This window comes from Ranitomeya imitator, chromosome 1, assembly GCF_032444005.1.
Source record: "Ranitomeya imitator isolate aRanImi1 chromosome 1, aRanImi1.pri, whole genome shotgun sequence".
Taxonomy (NCBI): domain Eukaryota; kingdom Metazoa; phylum Chordata; class Amphibia; order Anura; family Dendrobatidae; genus Ranitomeya; species Ranitomeya imitator.
The window spans coordinates 565,393,163-565,408,728 of NC_091282.1; positions in this window are offsets into that span (position 1 = coordinate 565,393,163).

Below are 15,566 nucleotides of genomic sequence, written 5' to 3' on the forward strand. Positions count from 1 at the left end.
TGCTTGCTGTTTAGCGTTGGGGAACAAGGAGGACTGATACAGACTGAAGTGCCCAGTGGACATCGCAGGAATTATAACATCATCAGAGCGCCTTAGAGACTGGACCCATTGGGACGCACTGTTTTATTATTTTTGCCATTTATGAGATTATAGATGTCTGCTTTATATATTGCCATCATATGGCTATAGGATCGCTCTGTTTTAGTATACCTGCTCGCATTGTCGTGCCCCTGGGTGTCCGTTCCCCTTCTTACTTTTGCCAGTACATTTCTCCCTGTTCCAAAATGGCCGCGGCAGTGGTGCGCATGCGCGGTGGACTTCCGGTTTGGTCGCACTCCCAATGGCATCTCTGGATGACGGCGCGCAGAATAATGACATCACGGGAACTTTTTCCCTCTCTGCGCGCCGCCAAGATGGCCTGAAGGAGTGTGTCAGCGGCGGATAGGTCCGCCCCCATGTGCTGCATTAATCAGGACTGCAATTAAATACAGCTGGGGCAGGGGGATATAAAACCCGATCCATTCCACTATCCACACGGCCCCCCGAGGAAGCTCACTACGCGAAACGCGCGTCGGGGCTCGCTTATGGACACACACAGCATCAGACCTCCCATGGGTAAGCAGACTATATGGCGACTGTTATAGTGTACACTTCATGGGCATAGTGCAATATGGGGGTTGTATGGTAAGGCTGCAGGGGGCTCCACTTTTTGGAATGAAGATTTATGACAATTATCTTAGACAACATACTCCTGCATCTCTTCCCATTCCTTTTTAGTGCATGTTAGTATATACATAACATATTGTTTTACTTTGCCTGAAATTTTCTCTCCACATATATGTATTTATGCATATGTCCGCTTGGGGTCTGCACCCTTACTTGTGTTATGTGGGTTTGGTAGGCTGTGTTTGTCCATTTGGTCATTCTCCTATTCATGTCCTCTACAGTTCATTTACTGATGCCTTTTAAATTTTGTATGCTGTCACCAATAAAATTGTATATTTTTTGCATTATATATGGCGGCATGTCTTTTCATGGGGCAACATGCTCTTGATTAGTTGATAGGTTTACCTGTAGTTTGGGAGTTTTGCCCCCCCCCCTGTTCTGGTAAAGAGTGCTATGGGCACTTTCAATATCTGGGAACAACACATTTGTGTATGTATCCGCAAGATTGGTTTTTGTTCAGTATTAATATTGTTACTGTGTATTTTCACAGCTTGCTCAACCGATCGCATGGATCATAGAGCCCGTGAAACAAAATGGCTCACAAAATTGGATGAGGTATTTGGTGATGACTCAGTTGTGGCTTTTAATTCAAGGGAAACAGAGGATTCGGTTACAAAATTAAAATACTTGTTAAATAAGAAAACGCGCCTTTGGTGGAACAGGGCCTTTTTGGAACGATATATCGGTAAGGGTTTAATCCCGAGAGGCTTACGGGTGCAAGTTTTCCCGTCCTTCACCATGGATGATGAGGCCCTTAAAAAACAGTGGGAGGAGTTGTCCTCCTGTTGTTCTAGAGGGTATATGGAACTATTGATAAAGTCCAATACAGCCTCCTTACAGGAGGTGGAGAGAGAAGTCAGCTCTATCCAAGAGAGCTTATGTGGCACCTTGTCAGTGGCAGCCAAAACTAAGCTCGACGAAGAATTGGAAGCTGAATTCCAAAAGTGGGAAAAAGAGATTGTGACATCCAAGACTAAAAAATACCAGAGGGATGTATTGGACTTTAAAAACAACCAGGTGTATAGATGACGGAAAAAACAAGTGACTCAGCCTAAAGTACAGACTCATCGTAACTCTTTTTCGTCTGCATCATCCATGGACGATGAATCAGCTGGCGGTAGTCACTCCAATAGCACTCTCAATGAGAGGCTAGGATTGGGTAAATTCGACCAACGAAAAGGGAAAAACAAGCGTCGGTTTACCCCACCGCAATCTAAGGAGAAAAAATCTAAATCTACTAATAGTTTAGAGGTAATAAACTTATCAGAGCATGTAATGTCTCAAGACCAACTAAATGTTCTTGGTCTGGGTTTAACATTTGTCCCTACCAATAACTTCAACTATTTTGCAGCTATGAAAGACACTCAGCTGTTCCTGAGGAAGGTTATCTTGCGGGAAATTACACTACAAACCGATAGATATCCTGGATCCAGAGACCACCCTAGAGCAAGAGGCACTTGCTGCTTTGGAGGAACTCGCTGGCGAAAATGACCCACCCACTACAGGTACCTTTCCTGCTTCCATTGTGCTGAGATCTACCACGTTCCCCCCTTTTCTCTGTGTCCCCAGATTGACATCTTTAACAAACTTGTATTGGAGGATTTGAAAAAAATTCTTAGCAATAAAAGGGGGGATAATTTAACAGTATCACAGCGGAGGGCTCTCAATGAGTTGAAGTCCCTGCGAGACATAGTGATTAAACCAGCAGATAAGGGGGGGGAACGTGGTCATTTGGCCGACGGTTAAGTACGAGAAGGAGGCATTTCGCCAGCTGAGGGATAGGGAATCCTACACACCCCTATCACATAATCCACTATCTGCCTTTTCGAAAGTCTTGTTTGAGATTTTGGATCGAGCCCTGACACTGGGGATTATACCGAAGAGGGTATTTGAGGGCCTTTTGGTTCAGTTTCCGGTGGTCCCTACCTTCTACCTGCTGCCGAAGATACATAAGGATCCGCGGGAACCCCGGGGCGTCCGATTGTCTCTGGCATAGGGGGGCTATGCGACCCCGTTTGTAAGTTTATTGAATACTATCTGCACCCTTTGGTTGAGTCGCTCCCCTCCTATGTCAGAGACACGACGGACGTCCAGAGGAAGTTAGACGGCCTCACTCTGGAACCAGACATGCTTTTTGCAACGGTCGACGTCGAATCCTTGTACACGAGCATTGAGCATTGGTGATGGCTTGGAGGCGGTAGAGTTTTTCCTAGAGATGAGTAATCTCGACCCTCCATTGCGTTCCCTGATCCTGGAATTACTCCAATTCATATTGACACACAACTTCTTTACGTTTAAAGATCGGTTTTTTTTTTGCAAAAACGCGGCACTACCATGGGCGCGGCGTGCGCGCCTTCGTACGCTAACCTCTTTCTCGGGTTCTGGCAGAGGGAGGTTTTCGGTGAGGGCGCGTGCGCCGCCTCTCATGTGCAGTGCTGGTACCGTTATATCGATGATGTGCTTATGATTTGGCAAGGTCCCGAGCCTGGCCTCGTGGATTTCATCCGTGGACTAAACCAAAATAACCGCAATATCCGTCTCACTCATAGGATTGCGGTCAATGATATTGACTTCTTGGATATTAAGATCATGAGATGTGATGGAGGGAGGGTATTGACTGATGTCTTTCGGAAAGAGACTTTGGTGAATGCCCTATTACACTCTACATCAGCTCATAGCAGATCCACAATACGAGCCATACCTATTGGCCAATTTTTGAGGACCAAAAGGATCTGCTCCACGGATGCAATCTTTGAGGCTCAGGCTCGCGACCTTACATCTCGTTTCCAGGATCGGGGTTACAGCAGGAGGGTCATTAAAAAGGGATACCTCCGTGCCAAGACGGCCCCCAGGGACCAGTTGCTCTGCCGTTCCTCTCATCTGGTTCCCACCAAAAAGGAACAACCTCTTAGATTTATTACAACATTTAATAATCGATGGGATGACATTCGGGAGGTCCTGCAGAGACACTGGTCCGTGCTGAAGACTGAACCGACCCTTAATAGGATTCTACCTGATCGACCGTTGCTCACAGGTAGGAGGGGACGGAGTCTTAAGGATCAATTGGTGAGGAGTAGGGTTGAGCGAAACGGGTCAGCCATTTTCAGAAGTCGCCAACTTTTGACAAAGTCGGGTTTCATGAAACCCGACCCCTGTGTGGGGTCGGCCATGAGGTCGGCGATCTTCTGAATCTGGTATCGATACCGAGTTCCGATATGTTTGCAATATCGGAAATCGGTATCGGAATCCATATTTAAGTGTAAAATAAAGAATTAAAATAAAAAATATTGCTATACTTACCCTCTGACGCGCCCTGGTACTAACCGGCAGCCTTCCTTCCTTAGAATCAGCGCGTGAAGGACCTAAGATGACGTCGCGGCTTGTGATTGGTCGCGCGACCGCCCATGTGACTGCTCACACGATAAATCACAAGCCGCGACGTCACCGAAGGTCATTCAAGGGCTGATTCTTAGGAAGGAAGGCTGCCGGAAAGAAGCAGGGCGCGTCCGAGGGTGAGTCCGAGGGCCTTCTAACGGTGTCTGCCACTCCTTGCTTTTCTCCTCCACTGAACAAAGCTGAGCCTCAATTTTCACCCTGTTTCAGATATTAAACTGCATTTGGCCTACTTGTTTGGTTGGGCCTACTAACGGTGTCTGCCGCGCCTTGCTTTTCTCCTCCACTGAACAAAGCTGAGCCGCCTGTTTACTACTGTTACCAATTTTGAACTGCATTTGGCCCACTTTATTACTTGGGCCTACTAACTGTGTCTGCCACTCATTACAGTTGTCCTCCACTGAACAAAGCTATGCCGCCTGTTTAGTCCTGTGTTATGACCTGGTGGTTAACAGCCCACACTGATATGACCTGGTGGCTAAAACGTAACATGGACGAGCTCTGAGAAGGTGGTATCTCTACTGACCACAGTCCCTAATCTTAACAACACAACTAAAAATAGCCGTGGGATGTTCCTGACTCTGCCTAGACACCTCTTCACAGCCTAAGATATAACTAGAGAAACCCCCCAAAAGGAAAGATAGCCCCCCACAAATATTGACTGTGAAAGGAGGGGAAAAGACTTACATAGAAATGAAATCAGAATTCAGCAAAGGGAGGCCAATACTAAACTAGATAGGCAGATAGAAAAGGATACTGTGCGGTCAGTATAAAAACTACAAAATCCACGCAGAGTTTACAAAAATGAACTCCACACCGACTCACGGTGTGGAGGGGCAAATCTGCTTTCCCAGAGCTTCCAGCTAGCCTGAATGAGACATAGTGACAAGCTGGACAAAAAGAGACATAACTGCAGAGCAATGAAGTCCAAACAAATGGACAAACAAAAACTAGCAAAAACTTATCTTTTGCAGACCAGGACTGGCCATGTGAGAGTTCCAAGGAGAGAACCAAATCCAACCAAGAACATTGACAGCAGGCATGAACTAAAGCCCAGAGCAGGTTTAAATAACAAACCCAGGCAAGGCGATTAGTGAAGGCAGCTGCTACAACTACCTAAAAGAGCAGCAGTTCCACTTGAAACCACCAGAGGGAGCCCAAGGGCAGAACTCACAAAAATACCATTAGCAACCACAGGAGGGAGCTCCAGAACGGAATTCACAACAGTACCCCCCCCTTGAGGAGGGGTCACCGAACCCTCACCAGAGCTCCCAGGCCGATCAGGACGAGCCAACTGGAAGGCACGAACCAAATCGGCAGCATGAACATCGGAGGCAACAACCCAAGAATTATCCTCCTGGCCATAACCCTTCCACTTGACCAGATACTGAAGCTTCCGCCTCGAAAAGCGAGAATCCAAAATCTTCTCCACCACATATTCCAATTCCCCCTCAACCAACACCGGAGCAGGAGGATCAACGGAAGGAACCATAGGTACCACATATCTCCGCAACAAGGATCTATGGAACACATTATGAATGGAAAAGGAAGCTGGAAGGGCCAAACGAAAAGACACTGGATTGATAATTTCAGAAATCTTATAAGGCCCGATAAAGCGAGGCTTGAACTTAGGGGAAGAAACCTTCATAGGAACATGACAAGAAGACAACTAGACCAAATCCCCCACACGAAGCCGGGGACCAACACACCGACGACGGTTAGCAAAACGTTGAGCCTTTTCCTGAGACAACGTCAAATTGTCCACCACATGAGTCCAAATTTGCTGCAACCTGTCCACCACAGAATCCACACCAGGACAGTCAGAAGGCTCAAGCTGCCCTGAAGAAAAACGAGGATGAAAACTGAAGTTACAAAAGAAAGGTGAAACCAAGGTAGCCGAACTAGCCCGATTATTAAGAGCAAACTCGGCCAACGGCAAAAAGGTCACCCAATCATCCTGATCAGCAGACACGAAGCATCTCAAATAGGTTTCCAAGGTCTGATTAGTTCGCTCTGTTTGGCCATTTGTTTAAGGATGGAATGCTGAAGAAAAAGACAAATCAATGCACATTCTAGCACAAAAGGACCGCCAAAACCTAGAAACGAACTGGGAACCTCTGTCAGAAACAATATTCTCCGAAATACCATGCAAACGAACCACATGCTGAAAAAATAATGGAACCAAATCAGAGGAGGAAGGCAACTTAGGCAACGGCACCAAATGGACCATCTTAGAAAACCGGTCACAAACCACCCAGATGACAGACATCTTCTGAGAAACAGGAAGATCAGAAATAAAATCCATGGAAATATGCGTCCAGGGCCTCTCAGGAATAGGCAAAGGCAAAAGCAACCCGCTGGCACGGGAACAGCAAGGCTTAGCCCGAGCACAGGTCCCACAGGACTGCACAAACGAATGCACATCCCGCGACAAGGAAGGCCACCAAAAGGACCTAGCCACCAAATCTCTGGTACCGAAAATCCCAGGGTGACCAGCCAACACCGAACAATGAACCTCAGAAATTACCCTACTAGTCCATCTATCAGGAACAAAAAACAATTTCCCCACAGGGCAGCGGTCAGGTTTATCAGCCTGAAACACCTGAAGTACCCGCCGCAAATCAGGGGAGATGGCAGAAAGAATCACCCACTCCTTGAGGATCCCAGCCGGCTCAAGAACTCCCGGAGAATCAGGCAAAAAACTCCTAGAAAGAGCATCAGCCTTCACATTCTTAGATCCCGGAATATACGAGACCACAAAATCAAAACGTGAGAAAAACAAAGACCACCAAGCCTGTCTAGGATTCAGCCGCTTAGCAGACTCGAGGTAAATCAGATTCTTGTGATCAGTCAAGACCACCACACGATGCTTGGCTCCCTCAAGCCAATGTTGCCACTCCTCAAATGCCCACTTCATAGCCAACAACTCCCGATTGCCGACATCATAATTACGCTCAGCAGGCGAAAACTTTCTGGAGAAGAAAGCACATGGTTTCATCAAAGAGCCATCAGAATTTCTCTGAGACAAAACGGCCCCTGCCCCAATCTCAGAAGCATCAACCTCAACCTGAAAAGGGAGAGAAACATCTGGCTGACGCAACACAGGGGCAGAAGTAAAACGATGTTTAAGCTCCTGAAAGGCCTCAACAGCCGCAGAGGACCAATTCACCACATCAGCGCCCTTCCTAGTCAAATCGGTCAGAGGCTTCACCACACTAGAAAAATTAGCAATAAAGCGGCGATAAAAATTGGCAAAGCCCAAAAATTTCTGAAGGCTCTTTACAGATGTAGGTTGAGTCCAATCATGAATGGCCTGGACTTTAACAGGGTCCATTTCAATAGCCGAAGGGGAAAAAATGAAGTCCAAAAAAGAAACCCTCTGAACTCCAAAGAGGCACTTAGACCCCTTCACAAATAACGCATTACTACCAAGGACCTGAAATACCATCCTAACCTGCTTCACATGAGACTCCCAATCATCGGAGAAAACCAAAATATCATCCAAATACACAATCATGAATTTATCCAGATAATTCTGGAAGATATCATGCATAAAGGACTGAAATACCGATGGAGCATTAGAGAGCCCGAATGGCATCACAAGATATTCAAAATGGCCTTTGGGCGTATTAAATGCTGTTTTCCATTCATCACCTTGTTTAATACGCACGAGATTATACGCCCCTCGAAGGTCGATTTTACTAAACCAACTGGCACCCTTAATCCGAGGAAACAAATCAGAAAGTAAAGGTAAGGGATACTGAAATTTTACAGTGATCTTATTGAGAAGGTGATAATCTATACAGGGTCTCAAAGAGCCATCCTTCTTGGCAACAAAGAAAAATCCCGCTCCCAATGGTGATGAAGACGGACGAATATGCCCCTTCTCCAAGGATTCCTTTACATAACTCCGCATAGCGGCATGCTCTGGCACAGACAGATTGAAAAGTTGGCCTTTAGGGAACTTACAGCCAGGAATCAAATTAATGGCACAATCGCAGTCCCTATGAGGAGGCAGGGAACTGGACTTGGGCTCATCAAATACATCCTGGAAATCTGACAAAAACTCAGTAACTTCAGAAGAAGGGGACGAGGAAATGGACATCAAAGGAATATCACTATGTATCCCCTGACAACCCCAACCAGTCACAGACCTAGATCTCCAATCCAGCACTGGGTTATGTACCTGCAACCATGGAAAACCCAGCACAACAACATCATGCAAATTATCCAACACCAAAAAACGAATATTTTCCTGATGTGCTGGAGCCATACACATGGTTAACTGAGTCCAGTACTGAGGTTTATTCTTGGCCAATGGCGTAGCATCAATCCCCCTTAAGGGAATAGGACTCTGCAAAGGCTCCAAGGAAAAACCACAGCGCTTGGCAAATTCTAAGTCCATTAAGTTCAGAGCAGCGCCAGAATCCACAAATGCCATAACAGAAAAGGACGACAATGAGCAAATCAGGGTAATAGACAAGAGAAATTTAGGTTGTACCGTACTAATGGTAACAGACCCAGGAACCCTCCTTGTACGCTTAGGGCAATCAGAAACAGCATGCGCAGAATCACCACAGTAGAAACACAGGCCATTCTGACGTCTGAATTTCTGCCTTTCTGCTCTAGTCAAAATCCTATCACATTGCATAGGCTCAGGACATTGCTCAGAGGACACTGCCATATGGTGCACCACCTTGCGCTCACGCAAGCGCCGATCAATCTGAATAGCTAGAGACATAGATTCACTCAAACCGGTAGGCGTAGGAAAGCCCAGCATAACATCTTTAAGGGTTTCAGAAAGACCTTTCCTGAAAATAGCAGCCAGAGCCTCTTCATTCCATTTTGTGAGCACAGACCATTTTCTAAATTTTTGGCAGTATACCTATGCCGCTTCTTGACCCTGACACTGGGCCAACAGTGTTTTCTCAGCATGCTCTACAGAGTTAGGTTCGTCATACAATAATCCGAGCACTTGAAAAAATGCATCTACGTTCAATAATGCCGGATCTCCTGTTTCAAGAGCAAAAGCCGAGTCTTGAGGATCACCACGCAGCAAGGATATGATGATTTTCACCCGCTGAATGGAATCACCAGAAGAATGGGGTTTCAAAGCAACAAACAATTTGCAGCTATTTTTAAAATTCAAAAACTTGGATCTGTTCCCAAAAAACAAATCAGGAGTAGGAATTCTAGGCTCCAGAGCCGGAGTCTGGACAATATAATCTTGGATACTCTGGACTCTTGCAGCAAGTTGATCCACACGAGAAAACAAACCCTGAACCTCCATACCAGAGCATATATCCAGCACCACCCAGATATCAAGAGGAAAAAAAAGACAAAGCAAAGCACAGAAAAAAAAATGGTTCAGAACTTTCTTTTCCTTCTTTTGAGATACACTTAATTCATCTTTGGCCTGCTGTACTGTTATGACCTCGTGGTTAAGAGGCCACACTGATATGACCTGGTGGCTAAAACGTAACATGGACGAGCTCTGAGAAGGTGGTATCTCTACTGACCGCAGTCCCTAATCCTAACAACATAACTAAAAATAGCCGTGGGATGTTCCTGACTCTGCCTAGACACCTCTTCACAGCCTAAGATATAACTACCCCTAAAGAAGGAAATAGAAAGCTATCTTGCCTCAGAGAAACCCCCCACAAATATTGACTGTGAAAGGAGGGGAAAAGACTTACATATAAATGAAATCAGAATTCAGCAATACTAAACTAGATAGGCAGATAGAAAAGGATACTGTGCGGTCAGTATAAAAACTACAAAATCCACGCAGAGTTTACAAAAATGAACTCCACACCGACTCACGGTGTGGAGGGGCAAATCTGCTTTCCCAGAGCTTCCAGCTAGCCTGAATGAGACATAGTGACAAGCTGGACAAAAAGAGACATAACTGCAGAGCAATGAAGTCCAAACAAATGGACAAACAAAAACTAGCAAAAACTTATCTTTTGCAGACCAGGACTGGCCATGTGAGAGTTCCAAGGAGAGAACCAAATCCAACCAAGAACATTGACAGCAGGCATGAACTAAAGCCCAGAGCAGGTTTAAATAACAAACCCAGGCAAGGCGATTAGTGAAGGCAGCTGCTACAACTACCTAAAAGAGCAGCAGTTCCACTTGAAACCACCAGAGGGAGCCCAAGGGCAGAACTCACAAAAATACCATTAGCAACCACAGGAGGGAGCTCCAGAACGGAATTCACAACAGTCCTGTTACCACTTTTGAACTGCATTTAGCCTACTTTATTATTTGGGCCTATATCTGTGTTTCCACCTCATCCTGCCTATTGGCCAGCCACTGCTAGATGAGACTGGTGAAAATATAAGACATGAGACAAATAAGGATGGCGCACTCAAGGTAATCAACCTTTCTGATATTTTATTGACAGCTGAACAGATCTCTGTTCTTGAATTGGGTTTTGGTTTCTGCCCGACAGCAAGGTCTGACCAGTTTACAATAATCAAGGATATCTTTTTATTTGCCCGGAAGTTGTTGTTAAAGAAGTTTCACACTGACAAAAATGTTCCTAACATTTTTTCAACAGAAGAAGAATTGGCGGCGATACAATCGTTAGAGGATCTACTCAATGAACAGATGGAAACATCATACATCAGGGATACTACCGAGGCGCTGCAGAGGTTGGATGGTATACATGTGAGTAGAGACATGTATATAGTCACTTGCGATGTAGAATCGCTTTATACTGCAATTTCACATGATGAAGGTATTCGTGCAGTTAAGCGATATCTGTCGAACCGTACTTTGGATGCCCAATTAGTCCAATTTTTGATGGAATTATTAGAATTTGTTTTATACCATAATTATTTTGTATTTAAGGACCGTTTTTTAGGCAGAAAAGGGGCATGGCTATGGGGGCGGCTTTCGCCCCCTCGTACGCCAATTTGTTTATGGGCTCATGGGAGCATGATTTCATCCAAAGTAGTGATTCTTCAGGACTAGTGTTGTCATATATGAGATTTATTGATGACATCTTGTTCATTTGGCAGGGCTCTCACAGCAATTTGGTGGATTACCTGGACTATCTTAACAACAATGACAGGAATATCAGACTGACCCATACCATTCGGCAGGACTCTATCGACTTCTTGGATTTAAAAATTTCTTTTGATGAACTAGGCAATCTACACACAGACGTGTTCCGGAAGACTACCAGCACCAACGCTTTACTCCATGCAAAATCTGCCCATCCGTCTCATGTCATTAGAGCCATACCTACCGGACAATTCTTACGGATGCGTCGGATTTGTGATCAAGACGATGTCTTTGAGAAACAAGCGCAGGACCTTTCATCTAGATTTTTACAACGTGGCTATCAGAGGGATAACATCCATAGAGCTTATTCACGCGCTAAAAGTACAAATCGTTCATCGCTTTTGACTTCTAAAAATAAAAGCAATAGGACAAATGATGGCCAGGTACGTCTCATCACCAATTACCACTCGAGGTGGTGGGAGATGTCGAGTATAATTAACAAACACTGGCCTATCTTGCTACGGGATCCGTCATTATCAAGAATCCTCACCAAACAGCCGTCTATTGTGGCCAAACGTGGAAAAACTTTACAGGACTTTTTAGTCCACAGCCATTATGTACCACCTACATCACATTACTTTGGGGAATCTAGGGGCCCGAAATGGGGTTCTGTTAGCTGTGGCTCATGTAAAGCCTGTAAACACATAGTTCGAACCAATGTGTTTCATGATTCAACTCAAAAACGAGAATTTAAAATCTTGCATTACATTAATTGCAGGACCTCTATGGTGATTTATATGGCTACTTGTCCCTGCAATTTAACATATGTAGGGATGACGACACGTGAATTACGTGTTCGTATTTTAGAACATGTCAGAGATATCAAAGCTGCAGAGAGAATTAATCTGGATGATAGGGATACTATATTGAAACTCAAACCATTTGCTAGACATTTTCGACAGTTCCACAACAATCAATCTCATCTCCTGCGGGTTAGAGGCATTGATCGCCTATACCCTGGTAATCGGAGGGGTGATATAAGCACCAAGCTAGCACAGAAAGAATGCAGGTGGATAACGCTTCTCAATAGTATGACTCCAAATGGCTTGAACGAACAATGGGGTTTTGGGAGTTTCCTTTGAGCCTCAATTTGAGTAATTATTTGTCCTGCACTAAACTATATGTTGTATATATTGGTCATTCACCATACTCTTTTTGGGATTACAGCCTTGATTGATGCCTGTCCATCTTCTGCATTTTTTATATGCTTATTTTCTTTATCTATTATTAATAAAAATTATTCATCTCTAATTGGGTTCATATATGTGCGTGTGGGGTTTTCTTAGTTATGTTATGCATATCTATGTATGCAAATTTCTTAACTAACTATTGCTTTTCTATAGGTGGGCCATACTATATTGATGATAGATATATGTATATTTTACACATATATTTTTTTCTTTATATATATATTTTTTTATTTTTATTATACTTTTTTTCTTTATAATCCAGTTCTTTTTATTTTCATTTATTTTTAACATTTCTTTTTTCTTCCTATTTTCTTTGTTATTAGTTTATTTATTATTTATTTAGTTTCCCCCCTTTTTTCATTTTTTCACATATTCATGTCTGGATTTTCTTTCAAAATAGCTTCAATATGCCACTTTCATTACATATATTTTTTTCTGATCAGACCTTTATCATTTTAGTTTTTTTCTTTCCACAACATTTCCTCCAGGTTTATTAATATATCTTTGGTTTTTTTGTTTTTTTTTGTTGTTTTTTTCTGATTATTGGTTTGGTTCCCCCAACATCTATTTAGTATCTGGCGAATTTGCCCTTCTCAATCATGGCTGCGGAGGCACTGTGCGCCGCTCTGCGCATGCGCCGGCTGTGCTGCGTTCCCTGGTGTTGCTGGGTGCGCCGCCGACTGTGACTTACGTCGCACTCGGTGACGCACTTCCGACTCCCGGGTAATGGCGGCGCCGCTGCTGCATGGGTGAGTGCGGCGCCCTGTAATCATGGCGTCTCCCTTAATAATTATTATTTACAGCTGTGCCACTGCTATATATCGCCCGTCCACTCTGTCTCCCTCACTCCCTGACGAAGCGGAAGCGAAACGCGCGTTGGAGTGTAGTGAGGGAGTGGGCTGTGTTTCCTGGTCAGTATTATCATGTGCCACTTATTTATATTCATGATTTTTCTATTGCTTTGTATATCTTGACACATTGCCTTATGATATTCTGGGCTATTAATTGCTTCATTTATATCTTATATTGAACATGGCTTTGACCAAATGCAAAGGATTTACCATTGCCATATAGTGCCCTGTAACCATAACAAACTTCTTGTTTTGCATTTTATTTAACTATTTTTTGCACTATGCACTTTACAGCTAATTAGCATTACATATATATGGTTGCATCAGTCTAGGGTACTGTTGATTAGCTGGTTCACTTTTGTACTATGCTCTTTATGAATATGAATTTGTCGCATTATACATGCTAGGTGCTAATCAATTATTTCTACTCCTGACCAGCTCACAAACCCACTCCTTCTATATTATATTATTTTACATAGATACTATATACATATTTTTCCATTAATAAACTGTTTGTTTTAATTTTTCGTATCTAGCATGTTGTACATGCTTTTTAATTATATTGTTGTACAATCATGTAGTGTTATGTTTTATTAAATAAAAATTATATGTTGTCACATTGCTTTTTTGGATGCTTTCTTTTGGGTTTATATGCTTGTGTTTAGTATCCTTTTCTTTATTTTGAAATATTATTGGTATTTCTTTTCTATGTAGGTTTATTTACTTTATTATTTGGGCCTATATCTGTGTTTCCACCTCATCCTGCCTATTGGCCAGCCACTGCTAGATGAGACTGCTGGTAGATTGACCCTGACCACTACATTCCCCTTGCACTCTACACAGCCAGAACCTGACGCTGCTGAAAGTCAGGTTCCCCTTCCCGCATACTATACCACCTTACACGGGGACAAAGAGGAAGGTGCAGATGAAAGTGCAGGTTCCTTCATCAGTCGGGGGGGGGCATACTCGTTGGCACTGGCACAGGGCCCCTCCTAGTACGCAAAAGTATCTCTGGCAGTGGGAGGTGCCGCCCGCCGTCAAACACACCGCCGTACTATGAGGAGCCCTGTGCCAGTGCCAACTAGTGCCCCCCCCCTGCTTGCTCAGGATCGCAGCACTTGCAAAGTTGAAATACTTACCTCTCCCTGCTCCACCACCGTGACATATTCCACGTTTCCCAGGCCCACGAAAATCTTGAGCCAGCCCTACCCCCCCACAACTTTAGCCAAATGAGCCCCTGTTTTCAATGCCTAACTATTATTATAAAGTAAATTAAGATTGACAAGCTTAAGAAATAAGAATTGATGTTTTTGGCATTAAAATGGGCACTGTAGGTGTTTTCCTGTCCTCCGCTCACTGCCGACTTTGATTCCCCATTGACTTGCATTGGGTTCCGTGTTTCGGTTGGCCCCCGACTTTTCGCAATAATCGGCTGATTTCACCCAACCCGACTTTTGACAAAGTCGGGTTTCGCAAAACCCTACTCGATCCTAAAAAAGTAAAAGTCGCTCAACTCTAGTGTTTGCTACTGCACTTGGGGACTCTTTCAAACTTTTCCCAATGTTTCGGGCTGACTGACCTTCAATTCTTAAAGTAATGATGGTCACTCGTTATTTTTTACATAGCCGCCTTTTTCTTGCCATAATACAAATTCTAACAGTCTATTCATTAGGACTATCAGCTGTGTATCCACCAAACTTCTGCACAACACAACTGATGGTCCCAAACCCATTTATAAGGCAAGAAATCCCACTTATTAAACCTGACAGGGCACACCTGTGAAGTGAAAACCATTCCCGGTGACTACCTCTTGAAGCTCATCAAGAGAATTCCAAGCGTGTACAAAGAATACATCAAAGCAAAAGGTGGCTACTTTGAAGAACCTAGAATATAAGAAATAATTTCAGTTGTTTCACACTTTTTGTTAAGTATATAATTCCACATGTGTTAATTCATAGTTTTGATGCCTTCAGTGTGAATGTACAATTTTCATAGTCAAGAAAATACAGACAAATCTTTAAATGAGAAGGCGTGTCCAAACTTTTGGTCTGTACTGTATGTATATGTGTATGTCCGGGATTGGCATCTGCACCATCGCAGCTACAGCCACAAAATTTTGCCCAGTCACACTGCAAAATTTTAACACTGCGCGTTCCAATTCACGAAACAATTTTGCCCCTATCTACATAATGGGAAGAAAGTGAAAGGAAAAGTGTTGGAGGCAAATTGACAGCTGCCAGATGTGAACAAGCGGGACTTAAAGAATGAGAGCGATGGCGCCAAAGAGTATATACCGTACAGTTTCTAAGGTAGGGCCCCGACATGGGATACTCAC